Raw genomic sequence first — 19,491 nt, forward strand, 5'->3', positions numbered from 1 at the left:
AAGACTTGCCATAGAGGAATTTCAGAAATGAAATGTGCCCTAACTGCTAGATTTTATTGGCCCAAAATGGTTGAAGATATCGAACAATATATTAATCTTTGCGAGATATGTCAAAAGAATAAATATGACAGGAATCCACCCACCATAAAATTCAATCTGACCCCTTCTACCTTGAAACCGTTCCAACAAATTCACATCGACTCGTTCAAAATCAATAACGAATCATTCTTGACAGTAATCGACGCTTTTTCTAGATATGGACAAGCTTATCATCTTAAAAGCCTAACAGACCCAAGCATCATAGAGTGTTTCCTAAACTTCATCTCCCATCATGGTTTACCTCTTAAAATCACATGTGATCGATTTCAAAATGACCGAATTCAAAAACAAAGATTTCGAAGACTTTTGTCAATTATATAAAATAGAATTGCATTATACTACTGCTAAAAATAGCAACTCTAACTCTCCTGTGAAACGATTCCATTCTTCCATAATCGAAAGCTATCGTTGTCTTAAAGAGGAACAAAATCGCCTCACAACTGAGCAACTTATGAAACGTGCTATCCTAGGTTACAATAATTCAACTCAGCGTAACCAAATTTACCCCTTTCGAAATCATCAAAGGTCACATAAATGATACTAATCCTTTCGATCTTAACGACCACATAATTGTCTCCGACTATGTTCAAAATCATAAGAAAAAATTTCAAAAGATTTACGATAAAATAGCAGAAAACAACCAAGCTATTAAAGAAAGGATCATATCTAAAAGAAATGAAAGTCGTGAAGAACCCCCTAAATTCGACGTGTCTAAACCCGCTTATATTAGAACTAAGTTACGAAGTAAAGCCTTTCCTAAATTCAGGAAGACTATAATAAAAGATCAGTCCTCAATAAAGTTAAAAACTAACTCGGGAACTTATTATAAAAACTTCGCACAAAGACCAAAAATTAAACAAAATCAATCTTTACAGGACAAAAATGGACCTGAAGATGTTTCCAATATTGACACTACTGATAACGCAGGTACTTCAACTGACACACAGCGAAGACGTTAAACTAACCCCTATCAAAAACCCCATTATTCCTATTTCATTAGAAACATCTAAGATAATTTACACTAAACACACATTTCTCCATTTTATTGACATACACTTGCTAAAACAACAACTAAATAATATACAAGTATATTTTAACAAATTAAAGGCTCAAACCTCTAAAGGAAAATCGACTCATCCTTTAAATTTTATTGGCCTAACCCATGGCTTAATACTCAGAGCCGAGTATTTAATTAATATTATTCAAAGTAAATTGTTAAATCTTGAACCCACAGGCAGGACTAAAAGAGGTCTACTCAACATAGTAGGAAAAATAAACAAATGGCTATTTGGCACCCTTGATGCCGACGATGAAAGATACTCTACTGACGCTATAATAAATTTGCAAATAGATAAAGACAATTTAGTCAAGACGGTAAACTCGCAAATGTCATTGTCAAAGAAACTTATTGATAACTATAATTCCACAATATCTAGTCTTATAAATAACCAAATTAAGTTAGAAAAAGGGATCAACATACTACAAATGTATATAGAAAATGAAATAAATAATACGTATCTTTATATTTCTTTCGAAGGTGTAATTTCTCAAATCAATTTAGATTGCCAAAACCTAATAAACTTTTTGGATAATCTAGAAAACGTCATTACCTTCGCAAAGCTTAATGCTGTACACAATTCTGTAATTTCGGTAAACGAAATCAGAGAAATGATGGAATGCTTGGAAACTATTTACGATCCTAGAGCTTTGCCAAATTTTAAGAACATTCTTTCGTACTATCAATTCCAAGGGAACACAAGTAAGTTTTTCAAGTAATAAAATAATTTTCGCAATTCATGTCCCTATATTAAAACTTAAACAAGCCACTTTCTACCATCTACTTCCTATCATACAAAACAATTCCATCATTATTCCAAAATACCCCTACCTGGCACAAGAAGAAGTTGACATCCAATTTGAAAACAGCTTATGCCCGGAAATCAAGAAAACATTCTACTGCCTAGAGAACTTTTACCCTCAGGATAGTTGCACTATTGAGTTGTTGGAAAAACGTCCACCAACAAGTTGCACACCCCTGCAAACCCATCCTGTTCAACCCCTAGCTGAACAATTTAAACAAGGATAATTCTTAATCATCCCAACCAAAAACAGACAAGTCCTTACCAAACCAATATATAACTCTGGAAGAACCAACCCTTATCCAAGTCCCTGCAAACTGCGGAATAAAGCTTGATGGAAAAACATATTCCAACGATGTCAAACTAGTAAAAGGGAAACCTTTGGTACTACCAGAAATCCAGGACTACAAACCTCAAGTATCCAGACCTTACAAGTTGCCCAATATAAGTCAAGTCAACATACAAGACCTATATGCACTCAGGAGCCTAGCGAACCAGCTACATCCCATTGACGTTGCACCAATCCAGACTTCAACAATAATCAACAGTACCCTGATTATTGTTATTATTATAATCATTACTTTACTAGTGGTTGTCCAGAAGAAGCTGCTTCCAAGATGCCAGAAGCCAAAACCTGGACCTGCCACTTCCAACCCTGAAGAGCCAGAAGAGCAGACACACTCCATTATGTTTGCCTCTTAAGGAGGGAGGAGTTATATGCCTAAGAAGAGCTGATTCTCCAGTGTAAACCTACCCACTTGCGGGGTTGGCTTCATCAGTACTTTTTGCCTTATATAAACCTTAGATTTTAAGTCGCTTTATCTCATTGTTTCTATCGCTGCACGTTATACTGTCAATTTGTATTTTAAGAAATAAAATTGTTTTTTAAAAAGTCTCCGTGTCGTTCAACGTTCATATTTCGCGTATGCACCAGACCATCAATGCGCTAACTGACAAAATTAGGCAACTTCGTCAGCAACTCGCCGAATCATCGGATAAATCGCATGTTTTATCTTCATCTAACCTAAATGTTGTTGCCCCTGCCACAAATCCCATTATCACCCCTGAAATTTCCCCTGTTGCCACGGCGACAGCAGAAGTCGCTCCCGCCCCCAAAGACACCTCAGAAACTCCACCAGTGTTCGCAATGGAAACCGAACCCTGCTTCCTCCAAAGAAGATGATTTCAGTTTCAAAGTAACTGCCAAAGTGAGTCTGTGTCTATTACCACCGACCAGTGAAGACACAGCTCCAGTTCCACTATACTGGCTCTCCTAATTAAACATTTCTGTCTACACTACTTTTCATCCTTTCCTCAACAAATGCTATTTCTATTAAACCTAGATTCTTTCCGTACTTGTTAAAAACGTTGAACCGTATTTATTGAGATTTCTACCCGGATACCCCAATTTACCGACCGTTTCCGATAAATGGTGGATTGGCCTCGACATTCCATATTACCGTCGGACTAAATTCCGCATGATTCTTTTCAGACCGATGAATCTATCTACCTTAGATACCTCTATGCTCCCCTAGTAGTGGCTTGCTCCTACTTTGACACAGCTTTCGATACTCTCTTTGTTTATTAGTCAGCTAGACCGTAAAGAAGAACTTTTTAATGCAGATGAAGACCAATAGAAAAGCCAAATTATTAATGTAATGTATGAGTTTTATTTTGATATGCACTGAGCCCAGGAATTACTTTCTCCACTGTCTCAAAGCTACCTGTGTGCACGTGGGCTCCTGAGGGTGGCGCCCGAGAAACCGTTCCGAAAATAAAACCAATTGGCTTATTAATACAGAAAAAAACGGCATCATTATCCATATGATGAAAGCTCTTGAGCAGCAGGTGCAGCTCACCAGTTACACGGTGAGCTGCGTAGAAGAATAAATTTCGTTCAATGTCAAGTGCATATTTCCATTCAAGATTCCAGCACTCTGATGAAGAACGCATATGATGTCAATGCCAAAGAGCAAAAAAAGAAGTATAACGTTAACTTGGTTTGACCCTAAGACATGAAAGAGTATGTCACTGAAACTGGTCATACAAAGTTCTGAAAGCCATCAACGATGGTTTTTACAGAATACAAAAGTCGCCGCGGGGTAAAGCCCTAGTCATTCACTTTAACCGAGTAGCTCTTTATTATGGAAATCACAAAGACGCTGGGCTGCGGTAAATCCAATCAGAGTTAGATTTGACATTCGATGAAATGGCCGAAAGAGTCGGTACGGCGTGAGCTGTAAAATGCTGCAAGACCTGTTTACTGCTCTGATACATTGTGTGGCTAAGGATTTACAAATATAGTGATAAGTCAGGTTTTTCGTAGAAAATTCGAAATTCAGGAGTTCCATCGGTTAAACCCCAGAGTCAGGCAAGCACTTCAGATAACCATTGAAGAGACTGGTAGAAAGATTTTATACTTGCGTCACATCAGAAGCCAACCTATAAAGGCGCTTGAGACGCTTTGTGTTCTCTAAAGCAGAAGTGCCTTGCCGAGCAAACTCAAATAACTTGGATTGGAGGATAATTCGCAGTACATTATAAGTAGTCTTCACGATTATATGGTGTGTTGTTATACTTCTTAATGGCCTTCTCTGGAGAAAAGCGTGGATTATTATTTCCTTGGGAGATCCTGTTGCAAGACGGGAACATTATGCCGATACCGACATCCACCATCTTTGAGATTACTTGTAGACGAAATTGACTTAGGGACGGGAGCAGTATGATGGTATTGACAAAAACGCAAACATACCAGTTGTTAAACATACTCGCTTATTCTGGAATCTGGCAGCATGGATATTTCTCGACACGTGAAAGGTTAGCGAAGCCGGGTCGCCAGGAGGCCGGTTGAAGTCGGAATTATTGGGGGGATTTTTAAATCGGAATAAATAGTAGTAAATAAAAACGGTAAAAATAGATATTGAGTAAGTCATCGTATTGTACGTATTGTGTACATGTAAAATAAAAGTAGACTATTTTGTGAATAGAGTGTTTTAACTGACAATTTAACCGCAATAAATAATTTAATCGCAAATAAAATAACAAAAACTTTATGGTTAACAAAAAACATTTATTAGCACCAATTTACAAATATACATTCAAAAAATTCAAGGCTGTTAACAAAACCAGCCCTCAAATTTGACGTTTCTTTTAAAATAAATGATACTTCTGAATAACTGCTTAAAAACAATAACAGCCACTTTAAATAAGAAAGTAAATATAAAGTGTTACTTAATATAATATCTAACAAATAAATTAACAGATTTTATTTATCTCTTCACAAAATATATTTCTTATTTAACTTAATTATTATAAAAAAGGCACTTTTTTAGTTGTAGGTTAGTTTTATTGTAGGTATTAAAAAAACTAAATATCTATGTAATTAGAGATATTTGTTTTTAATAAATCCTAAAGTTCGTGCTAACGATGTTTACATAAAAAAACGGATATACAATATACTAAGTTATTAATCCAAATACATAATAAATATTTCAGATGCAGGATACAACAGATCAATACATGACACGAATGTAAGAAATAAAAGAAAATTTTTCTTATAAAATAATACTGAAACAAATCCATAAAAATGGATTTGTTTCAGTATTATTCAAGGTATCTATCTAAAATTTAGCATCTAGATGTGAAATAATTGTAGATTAGGTTTCAATATTTTGTTTTTTAAATTCCTTGAGATATCTAGATATAAAGTGTCTTCAGTGCACAATTATGTATAATTGGGTATGATACGTATTATTAACCAAAACTCATGAGATTTTCGTGCAAAATATCCACTATAAAGGATTCAGGTAAATTTGCAGTCTTCGCTATTTAATTTTAAAATTATTATCTTTGGAAAATTAATCCTCTAGTATGTACAAAATTTAACTAATATTTAACAGAAAAAAACAGATATTTTTGACATAAATGATAGCAAGTTAAGCTTCGAAAAGCATGAGTCATTATATAATATAATATGAGTCATTACTTTTAAATTCTTACTTAAATATTTACAGAATTAGAAAGAAAAATAGAAAATTACTAAATGTAATGAAACTTGTTTCTGTTAGGTGTTTAAATTGTACACATATCTAGCCCAATAATACATTTTTAATATGTCTTTATGGTGTGTCGCAGTGGTAATAGCTAATATATCTAATACATTTATAAAAGAGTTTTTACGTTCCTTAAAGCTTTTAACATTAAAAGTCTTACAAATTAAAAGATATCTTAAAATAAATTATAATGTATACCGCAGTTACTCTATTAATTTTACAGTAAAATCGGGTTTAACCTAACACCAATATAGTTTTATAAAAAATATATTGAGGTGCTTTTTTATTATAATAATCCCTTAATATATTACAACCAATTCATTATATGAAAATCTATTAATAGCATTTTGGTAATGGATTCATCTACCAAAATTCTTAAAAGGCATATGTATATTTATATACATAGAACACATAAATAAACAGATAAAAAAACTAAGTGGGAACTTAGGGCACAGAAATTGAAATTAAAATTGTGGATCACGTCAGTATCGCAGGAAAAATTCATTATATCAATTTATTAATAGTAGATGGATGCACTACAATACATGTTCTGAGTTACTTATTTTCTTAGGTTGGGATACTACCTCACACGCTCAAATATTGAAAAGAAGAAAATGTACTTTTTCATCATGATTTTTAACGATACATATGAGCGTGTGAAGTAGTATTTTCTACATTAATTTTTATTTTAAAAATGGCGTAATACCCAACAAAATAAGCAACTCATTATAAATTCGTCACAACAATTCAGGTTTTACTTTAATACACGTTCTTTGATTATGTGTACGTGTTCCGGGAATCAAGTAATGCTTTTCATATATTTTTAAAAGCTATATTTACATTAAAGTAAACCATGACATTCGCAGGTTTTAAAACATACAAAAAAGTTAGATGGATAGTTGGCTGTATGAATAAAGAGATTAAATGTCATCGATTTCCAAGAGATGAGACATAGAGATAAAATACATCTTTATATAAAATAATATACTTTTTATAATTTACTTCTTCGCAAGTCCAATAGATTTTTATAAATTACTAGAATTTGTTATTTCAATTTTAAACAATTTTGAACATAGATATGCCAAAACACATTTAATGACTTTATTTGTTTATACAAGAAAAAAAGTAACGTGAAAACTAGCTTTTGTGCTTTCTCATTTGTCGATACCTAAAGTAAAGAGCCTAGGAACCTATACTGTTGAACATGATTTTCCAATCAAAGATTACACTATTTATAGTTTTATGTGTTTATTACCATTACATTTACTTGCGAGTAAGCTATAAGTCGACAATGTCATTTTATTAAAAATTTAAATGGCCTTTGTAATCACTAAAAAGCTTCACGAAAATAAAAATAACTTAGTCTGATAGTAGTATTAGCTATTTTATAACATAAATCTCAAACTAAATACCTAACTTTATAAAAAAATATATGAATTTTCAAGGCCAAGTTTAAATAGTTTCCTATCTTTTTTTGTGTGGAGTTCTCGGAAAGCGGTCATCTCCTTCATATCTTTTGTTTTCTTTTTGCTGCATAACCTTAACATTGAATAAATGAATCATCTTGTTAGTGTTAGGATAAAAATTGATGATTATATTTTAAAATATGAAAAAGGAGTCGGTTGACGACATAAGTCGCGAACGGTCGGTTCACGCTTACGGCTTGAGCTTTTGTATTTTCGTGTTATGTTTTATTTTTTTTAATAGATCGTTTACATTGGACTCAGTCTTTCTTTTATTAAAATAATATTTATCAATTACAATTGTTTCGCCGAAAATGCGGTCCAAAAATTTTTAATCATGTATATCTTGAGTCTATGATGTGCTCCTAGCTTAGTGTGATAACGTGATTTTTACCAGTAATATAATATATTTCGGGTTGAGCGTGGCGAAGAAGACATTGTATTAAGTAGAGAAATAACAAATATATATTTTAGCCAGTTGGGCGAAAGTTTGCTCGGGCTGGAACAATACCTGAATTGTGTTTGCTAGGTATATACTAATAAGCATAGATTCTATCACTGGCAAAATTACACCTACATATGAATTCCCATGGAAACCCTCAAGTGGAAAAAATATATGCGAGCGCAATAATATTAAAATTATGAATAATGTTTTTTTGAGGCGCATTTTTCCTCTTGTTGGCTCTCTACACGCAGAAATAAAATCGTGATAATTTGTAAACGTGTTATCTTTAAAAACGCGATTTTCCTGTTTGATTTGATAAAAATCGCGAATAGTTTTCGTTCTTTGCGGAAATCAACATCCTGTCTGATTGACTCCTATTGTCGCTAGGGTTAAAAACGATATAACGTTTTAATCTGAAAGAATGACCATAATAATGCAAAAAAATTTACGGGAATTTATGGACTGTGAATTATATTACTTTACGAGTAGACTTTTTGGAAAATGAATTTTTAATTTTAGAATGCTAATTGATTCGAATCAATGAGGGCTTAAAAATATTTAGTTATATTGTAATTTCCAAAATCCGAGGTCTCACTACAAAAATTCGCCATATAAATTACTCAACTTATGAGACAAAAAAACTCGCGTTTAACTTAAGAAACGTGTCAACAAATCAAACTAATATGGAACAAATGGTAAATAAAAATAACAGCGAAAATAGTAATAATACAAATAATATGAATGTAAACTAAAACAAAAATTTTAGAATTCTATGAATGTATGCTTTTCTAAATTTTGAGTGGAAGAATTAAGAACTAAAAACTGCGACCACGGACCCGGTAATAGAAAATACGACTATTAAAGTATGTATATGGGCAATAAAGAAGTTTTAATCATCTTAGTATAAAAACCACCTAACAAAACACTAAATTATAAACAGTTAGATGAGCTTTTTAAAGAAGACACTCCAACAATAGTCGCTGGGGATTGGAATGCAAAAAACAGAGTCTGGGGTTGTTATCTGAAAATGACGCCGGGAAAAAATTGAAAAACTATATAGACGAAGACACCATACAGGTAGTAGCTCCACCAGAGCCAACACATTATCATTACCAAACACCAGATATATTATGTTAAGCAAAATAATACAGGAAGGGTCCTGTTTACTTCATAATCTTTATTTCAAAAATCCCAACGCGTTTCGGTTGTTAAACCATTGCCAAGGGAAAACTATGTAAGTAAGATATAAAAGGTGTTAAAATCCATTATTGTTTGTAAATACGGTGTGATAAGATGTTTTTAGATTTATTTATTGTAATGTGTAATAGCCTATTTATGTGTATGCCGTGTTTAAACCATTTTATGGGCATTTTGTGATAATATCATGTAAGTCTTACTATGTTTTTAATTAATTTATTATTCTAAAAAAAACCTGATCTGAAAATCATATATAATCAGTGCCTTAACCTGTGCTACTTCTCAGAAGTATGGAAAAGGGCTTGCTAATACCCAAACCGGGGAAAAACCTAAAAAACCTAGAAAATTACCGTCCAATCAGTCTGTTATCATCAATCGGAAAAATATTTAAGAAAGCGGTTCTTAGACTGAGAGAAAAATGTGATGAATTAAAAATTATCCCCAGGGAACAACACGGACTCTTTTAGTGCGAAATATTCAAACGCCATGATCGCACTCAACGTCGAAAAGGCTTTCGATAGGGTGTGGCATGGTGGTTTAATACATAAACTGGCAAAATTCGGAAGAGCTAAACAACCCTGACAGCTCCAGATCGGTGAATCTACTCGCTAGACTCGCCGAGATGGATTGCAATTTTTTTAATAGCAGCCCATTCTAAATACAATGTACTACCAGAAAATTACAATTCTCTCATAGCGCATAACAACATTCATCAAAAAAGTTAACATACAACAACTCACAGAAGAAAATAAAAAATTAACACACGAAAAAAAACTCAATGAAGAATATACCAAATTAAAAAATATCCAAGCCGAATTCCAAGCATCTTCATCTAACAAAAGATAAACAATCTCACCCACCCCAGACAAACTTAAAATTCTGACTCCGAAATGGAAGCAGAAGAAATAACAGAACGAAAAGTCAATACACAAAACAAAACACAAAATATACAAAGCTCAAAAAGAAGATTTTCCGTCACTTAAGACAGTACAAACCCCATAAATACACCACTTAGCAATCTTTCCATAAATACCACTCAATCCAGGGAGAAAAAAGAAAAAATTCCAGCGGTAATTCTACACGACACAAACAATTTCCTAGAACTCTATAACATTATTATGACAAAATGGTCACATGGTCTTGTGCCTTGGCCTCCCGCAGAACCGCCTTGCTGCGAGGCCCGGAGGCGTCCATCGCGAGAACTTCCGGTGTGCTCTTCGGCCGCTATTTAACGGTCAGCTCAGAACTGGCACGGACCGGGGGAATCCGACTGTCTAATTAAAATCGCGGCAAGACACATTATAAACGACCCGTACGAGCAGTACAATTACAAAACCCGAGAGGAAAGACGGATACAAAGAACTGATCAAGTAATAGCGTCTTGGCAAACATATTGGAACGATACCGACAAAGGCAGAACAACATACAATCTATGCAAGACAGTAGGCTACGAACAGATCAGCCTGTCCAGCAAAGCCATACAGTTAGTAACTGGACATGGAAACTTTAAAGGATATCTGGCCAGATTTAAACTAAAAGATACAGAGGGTCACTGCGACTGCGATGTTAACGCAATAGAAACGAGCGAACATATAATGTACACCTGCCAAAACGAACAAAACATACAAACAAGGCAAACGATAACAGAGAACTACGGGGACCTAAGAATACAAATAAGACAAGACAACGGTAAAACAAACTTGACAGACAGACAAAAGATCGAGTTCTGGGCGGATAGCGTAGTTAGGGACAGCGATCCCAGCACGCAGTAACATAAAAAACAACAATGTAAGTAGAATTAGGCTTGATATTGTTATTAAATTAAACTCTTTAGAACATAAGTATTTAGTAAGTAAGAAACAAGAATTATAGTGAGCTTCGAGCAAAATAAAAATGTAAATCTATAGGAAAAGTGGAAATAAAGAAAAAGAAAAAAAAATGGGCATTCTTTCCTCGCTAATTTTTAGGGAGGCGTGAACGGTGACAGCGTCTTCTCGCTGGAACCGGTCACGCTTCAGGCGGAGGTTGGTGGGTTGCCTTGGCGGTGTTCTCGACAGCATAGTGGGTGGCTATTTACAGCCACAAAGGATTCTCAATACTTCATACTGAAAGGTAGCTAAGTAAAAATCCAAGAATGTCTAATTAAAACAAGGCATTGCGATGGTCTTAACGTGATGTTGACGCAATGTGATTTCTGCCCAGTGCTCTGAATGTCAAAGTGAAGAAATTCAATCAAGCGCGGGTAAACGGCGGGAGTAATTATGACTCTCTCGTAACCAAAGACTCTAATCTGCTGGATGACGTCAAAGCTCGCCTAAGCAGGATTCAAAAAGCTCCGCTTAAACCACAACAACGGCTCAAGATTATAAAAACGTATCTGATACCGTCAATTCTAGATTAATTGCAAAACCCTACTATTACGCTTAGGGTAATCGATGGTGTCGATAAGGTCGTTCGCATTGCCGTCCGACGTGCACTTTGTTTGGCGCGGACCTGTCAGGACGCCTACCTTTATGCTCCTATAAGAACGGGAGGACTTGGAGTTATGTGTTTTCACTCAAGCGTACCGGTTATCATGCTAGGGCGCTTGAGGAAGCTCGGACACTCTGAGTCCAACAGCATCAGGGCTATTTGGGCCTCTGAAACGGTGGGCGGATTGATGGGAAAACTCGAACGATAGGCGGGTCGTGACGACCAGAGTGCAGGCCAGATTAAGACGTCATGGTCCTCAAGGTTAGATCAAGGTTTCAGTGGCAATGGGACTTTGCAAGGAGCTGATGCACCAGCGAGCTCCAGCTGGGTGGTCCCCCCTTTTGGTCAGGCGGCGATTACGTCAAAGCTATTCAGCTGAGGGGTAATCTGCTTCCAACTAGAGGGATACCCTCTAACCCGCCTGCCGAACGTAAGCGCCGAGTAGGCTGTGACAGGGTTGAATCACTAAGACATGTCCTGCAAAAATGCCCTGTCATGCACACTGCTCGTGTGCGCAGGCATGACACTTTTGTCAATCTCCTCGGCAAATATGCGAGGGGGAAAGGTTTTGAGGTAGAAGTTGAGTCTCGGATCCGCCGTCGGAGCGGACTGTTAAAGGTTCCCGATATCATCGCCAAAAAGGGCGATCAAGTCATCATCAGCGACGTCTGTGTCAAGTGGGAGGGCCCGCTGCCGTTGGCTACTGAAGCAGCCAACAAAACGGCGTTCCTTAGCGAGCCTCTTCTGCTTGATGCGGTCGCTGCACGGCTGAATTGCCGCAACATCGTTGTCGCACCCTGTGTTGTGGGGGCCAGGGGAACCTGGACAAGTTGTAATCGACCGTTGACTAACATGCTCGGCCTGGGGCGGGCGGAGATTCGGGGTATCTCGTGTACCGCAGTCAAAGGTAGTGTGGTCACACATAAAGCATTTAGTAGAGCAACGGGCACGTAGAAACTGATCTGGCAGGTCGGTCAGATGGTACTCGTGTTTGTTTGTCCTGCATAACGTTTGTTTTTTATTATTATTTTTTAATTAGTGTTAAGTATTCGTTGTGTCAATGTTGATGAAGAGAGATGTGCTATTTTCTAATTTTTAAGTTTTTTTCACCCCTTCATCAGAAAATATGCTTGTCCATGGCTTGTCGGCCCGTGAAGCAACCAGATCTGAGTACTCCCCCTGTGCGCGGTTCCATCTTCTACGCACATAAAGACACGATATGGGGGAGACTGATGGGCATATCGTGACGTCCCGGCTGGGATGATGATACGCACCTGAATTCGACCCTGTGTCTAAAACTTTTATAGAGTGCTTCTGAACTAGCAAAATGCCTCGTTATCTAATTAGTGACGCGCATGCATACGAGTAGGACGTGTGCCGGAGCGGTCTCGACAAGCTAGTTAAGCCTTGAGCGTGTTTCGGGGACCGGGTGGTCCTTCGGTCCTTCGATCCAAGGGGGCCCAAGTTGGGGCTCAAAAAAATTTTTTGTGACGTCATTGTGACATAATGACAGTGCAGTAGTGGGGGTGATTTTAAGCTGATTTTACGGTCGTACAGTTGTTTGCGGGAGAGGGGGAAAATCCAAGGACAAGTCGTGTTTGCAGACAGGGAAGCGACCCAGGAATAGAAATTCCTGCGGGAGTTGGAGGACACAAGTCTCGGAAGTTGACCGGCAGTTGGAAGTTGTGGAAGTTGCAACTACCAAAAGCGAAACTTCCGGTATACAGGAAACATGGCAGAGGCAAGCAGAGGTAACAGGTCTGGAGGAATACCTGGAAAAGGAAGAAAAAATCGCGAGGGAAAACGGAGGAATCCCGAAGAGACAGACGCTGGCCAGGTCACCACCAGTGAAACCAATGGAGTCAGAAATGGGAAAGTCCAGGGCAGGGATTCTAGCAGCTGATAAGATGGTGAAGAGAGGGCAGGAGGAAGAAGAAACGGATGGGAGCGGTAGATTTGAAAGCGAGTGGAGTGAGTAGGAAGGTTAGTGGAGAGTAGTAATTCTAGTAGTAGTAGTAGTAGTGACACAGAAATTAGAGTGGGCAAAAGGAATTCAGCGGCGAGTAAAAATAAGGCAGATATAAAAACAGAATACAGGGTAATTAAAAAGAAATTGGCGGAAATTGATGGCTTGACACATGAAGAGGTTGACGGGAAAATTAGGTTCACCCGCGACAGATTTGGGATGTAATGCAGAATGGGGGTAACTGAAGTAGGGGAATTTACAGAACAGAGAAGGAGGAAAAGGCGTAGCGCAGCAGAAAGAGACGCAATCAAAACCTATGCTGACATGGCGGCGAGGAAGTACATAGTGACGGCGAGACCAGCACCGGGATGGAAAACACCCGAAAAAGATGTGAAAATATTCATTAAGGGCAAAGAGGGAGAAGACGTATTAGAAACTATAAGAAGAAAAGTAAAGTCGGAGGAGACAGGGGGTTTAAGGGGGGGCATTTAAAACTAAGGATGGGAAAGCAGTATTAATATGCAATGACGGGAAACAAAGGGAGAAAATTGAGAGACTTGTTAAAGAAAGGGAATTAGGGGAAATTCATAACAGGGGGAAGAAAAGACCACTATTAATAATATCGGGGCTACCAAAAGGCATAACAGATAAATATTTACTAAGAAACTTAGTGGTGGAAAACAAAAACGTAAAGGACGCAATATTAAGGGAAAATTTAAGGGACGAAAATGACATGAGGGTGAGATTCAGAAGGGAACCGAAATGGGACCAGAAAGAAAGCGTAGTCATTGAGTGTCACAAAGGGATTTTTAAAACCATAGTTAAAGAAGGGAGGGTAGTTATAGGCATGGTGTACAGGGCAGCTAGAGAATATATCGACGTCCGATGCTGTAGATATGGGCATAGGTATAGGGATTGCGCCGACAGGTCACCGGGCCACACCCATTGGGCGAAAGGGAATCCAGTTCCTATTCCGGAACCTGGCAGCGGAACCGTTAATAAGTCGGGCCCTCGCAAGAGAGTTCGTCGGGATAACCCAAAAGGACCCGGAGACGCCGTCGGGAGATCCGGGAAGAGTTTTCTTTTCTGCATGAGCGTTCGAGTTCCATGGAATCCTCTAGCAGGGAGATATGGTTTGGAACGCGAAGAGCACCGCAGTTGCCGCGGTGTCCGGATCTTCCCCTCAGACCTTGAAAATCCGGGAAAGGGCCACGTGGAGGCGTCGCGCCAGTTCGTGGCCATATCCGCAGCAGGTCTCCAAGGTGAAGAGCCTCTAGTCGATAGAATAATGTAGGTAAGGGAAGTCGGCAAATTGGATCCGTAACTTCGGGATAAGGATTGGCTCTGAGGATCGGGGCGTGTCGGGCTTGGTGAGGAAGCGGGAACCGGTTAACGTGCCGGGACTGGGCGAGGTGAAGGTCATTCGCGTGATCGAATCCGAGCTCGGTCTTGTGCCTTGGCCTCCCGCGGAACCGCCTTGCTGCGAGGCCCGGAGGCGTCCTTCGCGGGAACTTCCGGTGTCCTCTTCGGCCGCTATTTAACGGTCAGCTAAGAACTAGCACGGACCGGGGGAATCCGACTGTCTAATTAAAACATATACAGGCTATATACAGGAAGTGCTGGGAATTATGCGACTATCCCAAGGTTTGGAGGACTGCCAAACTTGTTTGGCTGCCTAAAGGAAATGGGGGGGTCAGGCCGATAAGTCTGTTGCCAGGCCTGGGAAAGATCCTCGACAGGTTGATAAACAATAGGGTCCAAATAGAGCTGGAAAAGAACAAGAAACTCGACGTAAAACAGTTCGGCTTCAGAAGGGGACGGGGCACAATAAATGCACTGGAGGGTTTGATGGAGGAAATCGGCAAGGGCAAGTCAGGCGGACAGCATCAACTCATGGTGACGCTTGACATGTCCAACGCTTTTAACTCTGCAGGGCCGGGGCAGATAACTAAAGAACTTCAAAGGGCTGGGATCGATGATCGGTTGGTTGTTATGGGGTGGGAATTTTTAACTAACAGAAAGGTAATATCCGGGAAAATCGAAAAGAATGTAGAAAAGGGTTGTCCGCAAGGTTCGAGCCTAGGTCCCACGCTGTGGATTGTCCTGATGGAAGGATGGTTCAGAGCAATGACTGAATGTAGAGATGAATGCTGGAGGAGTGAAATAGAGAATGATGAACGGAGAGTACTAAATGGGGAAGGGAAAATAGTAAATACGAAAGTATTGTGTGGCAGGCATTTGCTGATGATCAGGTAATAGTGATCAGAGGCAAATCCTGCAGAGAAATTAAAAGGAGATGGGAGTGCGTGTGGGAGAAGACGAATGAATGGGGAAGAATGAATGGACTAGCGTACAATAAAGAGAAAACGGAGGCACTGTTTGAACCTGCAGCGCGGAAAATCAGGCCACCAGTTGTCAAGCTGAGGGTTGAATTAAGGGAGAGTGTTAAGTACTTAGGGGTTTTAATTGACGGGAAGGGGCTTTTCTTAAATCATTTAAAAATGGTAAGGGTTAAGGTGGGGAAATCAATGGGGAAAATAAGTGGGTTACTGGAAAGGAAAGGGCTAAGAACTGGGGAAATAGTAAAAATATTTTATGAAAGGGTCTTTAAACCAGCCCTACTATATGGGGCAGAAGTATGGGAATTTAAAGCGAATGATAGTAGAAACAGAAGACAACTGGAGGCAATACAGAGGGTGGCACTGAGAGGAATGGGACCCTCCTATACCACAGTGTCAACCGAAGCGCTGCAGGTTATGCATGGGTGCGCGCCGCTCTGGCTTGAAGCGGCGGCACAAGCAAAAATGAGGAAGGAAGCGTGGGAAAGGGTAAAAATGGGGAGAACAAATGAAAGCGAAAGAGTACAAATGAATGAAAGAATAAACTGTAAGGACGAGGGTGACACGGAGCATGAATGGAAAGTATGGGTGGACGCGGCACTGGGACACGGATGCGTGGTACTTGGCTGTGTAATAAGGAGGGAACAGGGAAACGTAGTAACGTCAAAGGGCAAAAGGATTGTGCACAAGGGGGGGGTGGTTGAAGCCGAACTTGAAGGGCTTAAGCTCGGGATCCAAACAGTCGGGGAGGAAATGTCTGCGGGCGAAAGGGCACTAGTGGTGACCGACTCGCAGGTATTAGCAAAAACTATCAATGACTATTCGACCCTAAAGAGAACCTTGATTGAATGCCAGAAAACGATATGTATGAATGAGAATGAAAGAAAGCACATACGCGTGAAATGGGAGAGACTGCAGAGAGGAACGGATGGGCATAGAGCACATGAGAAAGCTAGAGAAATGATGAGAGCAGGTGAATGGGAGATAAATGACCACAAATGGATGAGTAAAAATGAATATAGAAAGAACAAACACGAATGGATAATGAGAAGATGGAATGAGGAATGGATGAGGAGCATGAAAGGAAGAACCACGTTCGGGCTGTGCCCCTTGGTGGGCAGGATCATGCTCAGCCTGTCAAAAAAGGGAGCTCAGCTCGCAACGGGCCACGGAAATTTTGGCGGGTATGTATATAAGTATAAAAGGAAGGGTGTAAGGGAGTGTAAATGTGGGATGTATGATCAGGAAACGAATGAAAGATGCGAGGACTCAGCAGAGCATGCAAGGAAAGAATGCAATCTGGAAGAGCGAATGAGAGGGAGAGAAAGGTGTGAAAGAGAAAAAGGCAATTTAGTTTATTCTGTTTAGAAATGACAACGGGGAAGCCAACAGGGAGGAATTAGCACACTTTAATCGCCTTGCCGAGTTGGTTGTTCCCAACGACGACTTCGAATAGCATTGTAAAAAATTGAAAAAAAAAGGAAAAAAAGAAATAAGAAAAAATTGAAAAAACAACAAAAATATATAGAAAAATCAATAAAAAAAAAAAAACAAAAAAGCATATAAACATAAAAAGTATAAGTAAAAAATAATAAAAAAGTAAAAAAGAGATAAGCAAAAAAGAAAAAAGTAATAAAAGCAATAAAAATAAATAGAGAATAACAAAACATGTTTACAATATAAGAATTAACATAAATATAGATAATTAAAACATAACTAGGATAAGATTAGAGTTAGAGAAAAAAGTAATTAGGAGATAAGTTATATTTGTATAAGATATTGTACTGATGCAGGGTTAGGTTAGGATAGGTTAGATTAAGACACACTTTTAGGTCCACCACCTTCAGTGGTGTTTGACCTACAGTCCGCCACCTTCAGTGGCGTTTGACAGCTACAGACAGGGTCTTCTTTCTCCGCCAGGTCCGACCGTCATTGTAATGGGTCGACAGATTCATTGCGTTGGCGTGCGGGCAGGAAGGACCGGTGTTGGGCGGGGGTAACAGAGGCACTGGCGTGCCAGTGTTTTTGGTGCACCCATGGGTTCCCTTGAGAGTGGTTTGGTTGGATAGAGGGAGCAGGAGTCCGAGACTCAGTGCCTCAAAGCTACGGCTAGGCTCGGGCGATCACTTGATCGTCCGGAATCCGTTATTAATGTCTAATTAAAACAAAGCATTGCGATGGTCTTAACGTGATGTTGACGCAATGTGATTTCTGCCCAGTGCTCTGAATGTCAAAGTGAAGAAATTCAATCAAGCGCGGATAAACGGCGGGAGTAACTATGACTCTCTTTGCCAACTTTATTGCACGTAAAGGAGAAAAATGTGATAATTGTACAGTGGTCAAGGAGCCTGTACTTCGTACCACGGTTGGGAACTTTGTTCCTGACCTGGTAATTCTCGGTGATGACTCTGCCCATGTCATCGCTTTCCGCCACTTTATGACGAGGACTGGCGGCCTCTGGAGACGCAGACCTCCGCTATAACTCAGGTTGTGCCATTAGTGTGGGATTGTTGGCTTAGTGTATCCCACACTAAGCCATTCCCACACTAAGCCCTTTGATCCTTCTCGCTTTCTTTTCGTGTGCCGACTCCACACATTGAGTCGCAATCCGAGGAGGTTTTTAGTGGGTATGCTTCCCAGATCAACGGGTCGAGTGAGTCCCACACTACCATAATCTTCAATGGTGTCTTTAAAAGATTTTCCTTCTCGCAAAAAAAAAAATAGCCAAATGCCTCGTCATCTAATTAGTGACGCGCATCAATGGATACGAGACGGACGTGTGCCGGAGCGTTTAAGTTTTGAAGACCGGGTGGTCCTTCGGCGGTCCTACGATCCAAAGGGGCCCAAGTTGAAACCCAAATTTTTTGTTGAATTTTTAATTTTTGTGTGTTACTGTGACGTCATTGTGACAAGATGACAGTTCAGTAGTGGGGGCGAGTGTCAGCTGATTTCGTGGTCTTACAATTGATGAAGGAGAGGGGGTAAGACCAAGCACAAGCCACAACTTAAGACAGGGAAGAGACCCAGGAGTGGGAATTCCTGCGAGAGTAGGAGGGAACAGCCCCGGAAGTTGACTGACAGCTGGGAGTTGCGGAAGTTGCAACTTCCAAAAGTTGGAAGTTGACCGGGAGTTGCAACTCCGGAAGTTGAGAAAAACCCGGGAGTTGCAACTTCCAGGAAGTGAGGAAATTCCGGGAGTTGAGGGGGTCGAAACTTCCGGGAATTGAAAAAAACCGGGAGTTGAGTTGCAGACCCCCGGGAGTCGGAAAAACCTCGGGAGTTGAGGAGCCGAAATTTCCGGGCGCCGAGTCGAGAAAAGTTAAAGGAGAGATGGCAGAGGCAAGGAGAGCGGACAAGTCGTACAATATCTGCGTCGACAATATCTGCTAAAGGAGGAGAAAATCGCGAGGGAAAGCGGAGGAATCCCGAGGAGGCAAACGCTGGCTAGGTCACCACCAATGAAAACAACGGAGACAGAAATCGGGAAGTCCAGGGCAGGGATTTTGGCAGCGGACAAGATGGTGAAGAGAGGACAAGAGGAAGAAGAAACGGATGGGAGCGGAAGATTCAAAAGCGAGTGGACAGAAGGAGTAAGAAGG

At 39.6% G+C, this 19,491-nt stretch overlaps 1 protein-coding gene across 2 annotated transcripts in view; it reads right to left on the minus strand.

Moving 5' to 3' along the window:
- Positions 1 to 5,368: 5,368 nt before the first annotated feature.
- The window catches only part of LOC126742616 (mitogen-activated protein kinase kinase kinase 15), a 151,968-nt gene continuing 137,845 nt past the window's right edge, over positions 5,369 to 19,491 (minus strand). The window contains exon 25 of one of the 2 annotated variants that reach the window (XM_050449343.1): positions 5,369 to 7,549. The gene's annotated coding sequence lies outside the window, so the exon portion shown is untranslated. The remainder of the gene's footprint in view (positions 7,550 to 19,491) is intronic. The other variant, XM_050449344.1, reaches the window with a different exon arrangement.

The sequence above is a fragment of the Anthonomus grandis genome, chromosome 12, assembly GCF_022605725.1.
Source record: "Anthonomus grandis grandis chromosome 12, icAntGran1.3, whole genome shotgun sequence".
NCBI lineage: Eukaryota > Metazoa > Arthropoda > Insecta > Coleoptera > Curculionidae > Anthonomus > Anthonomus grandis.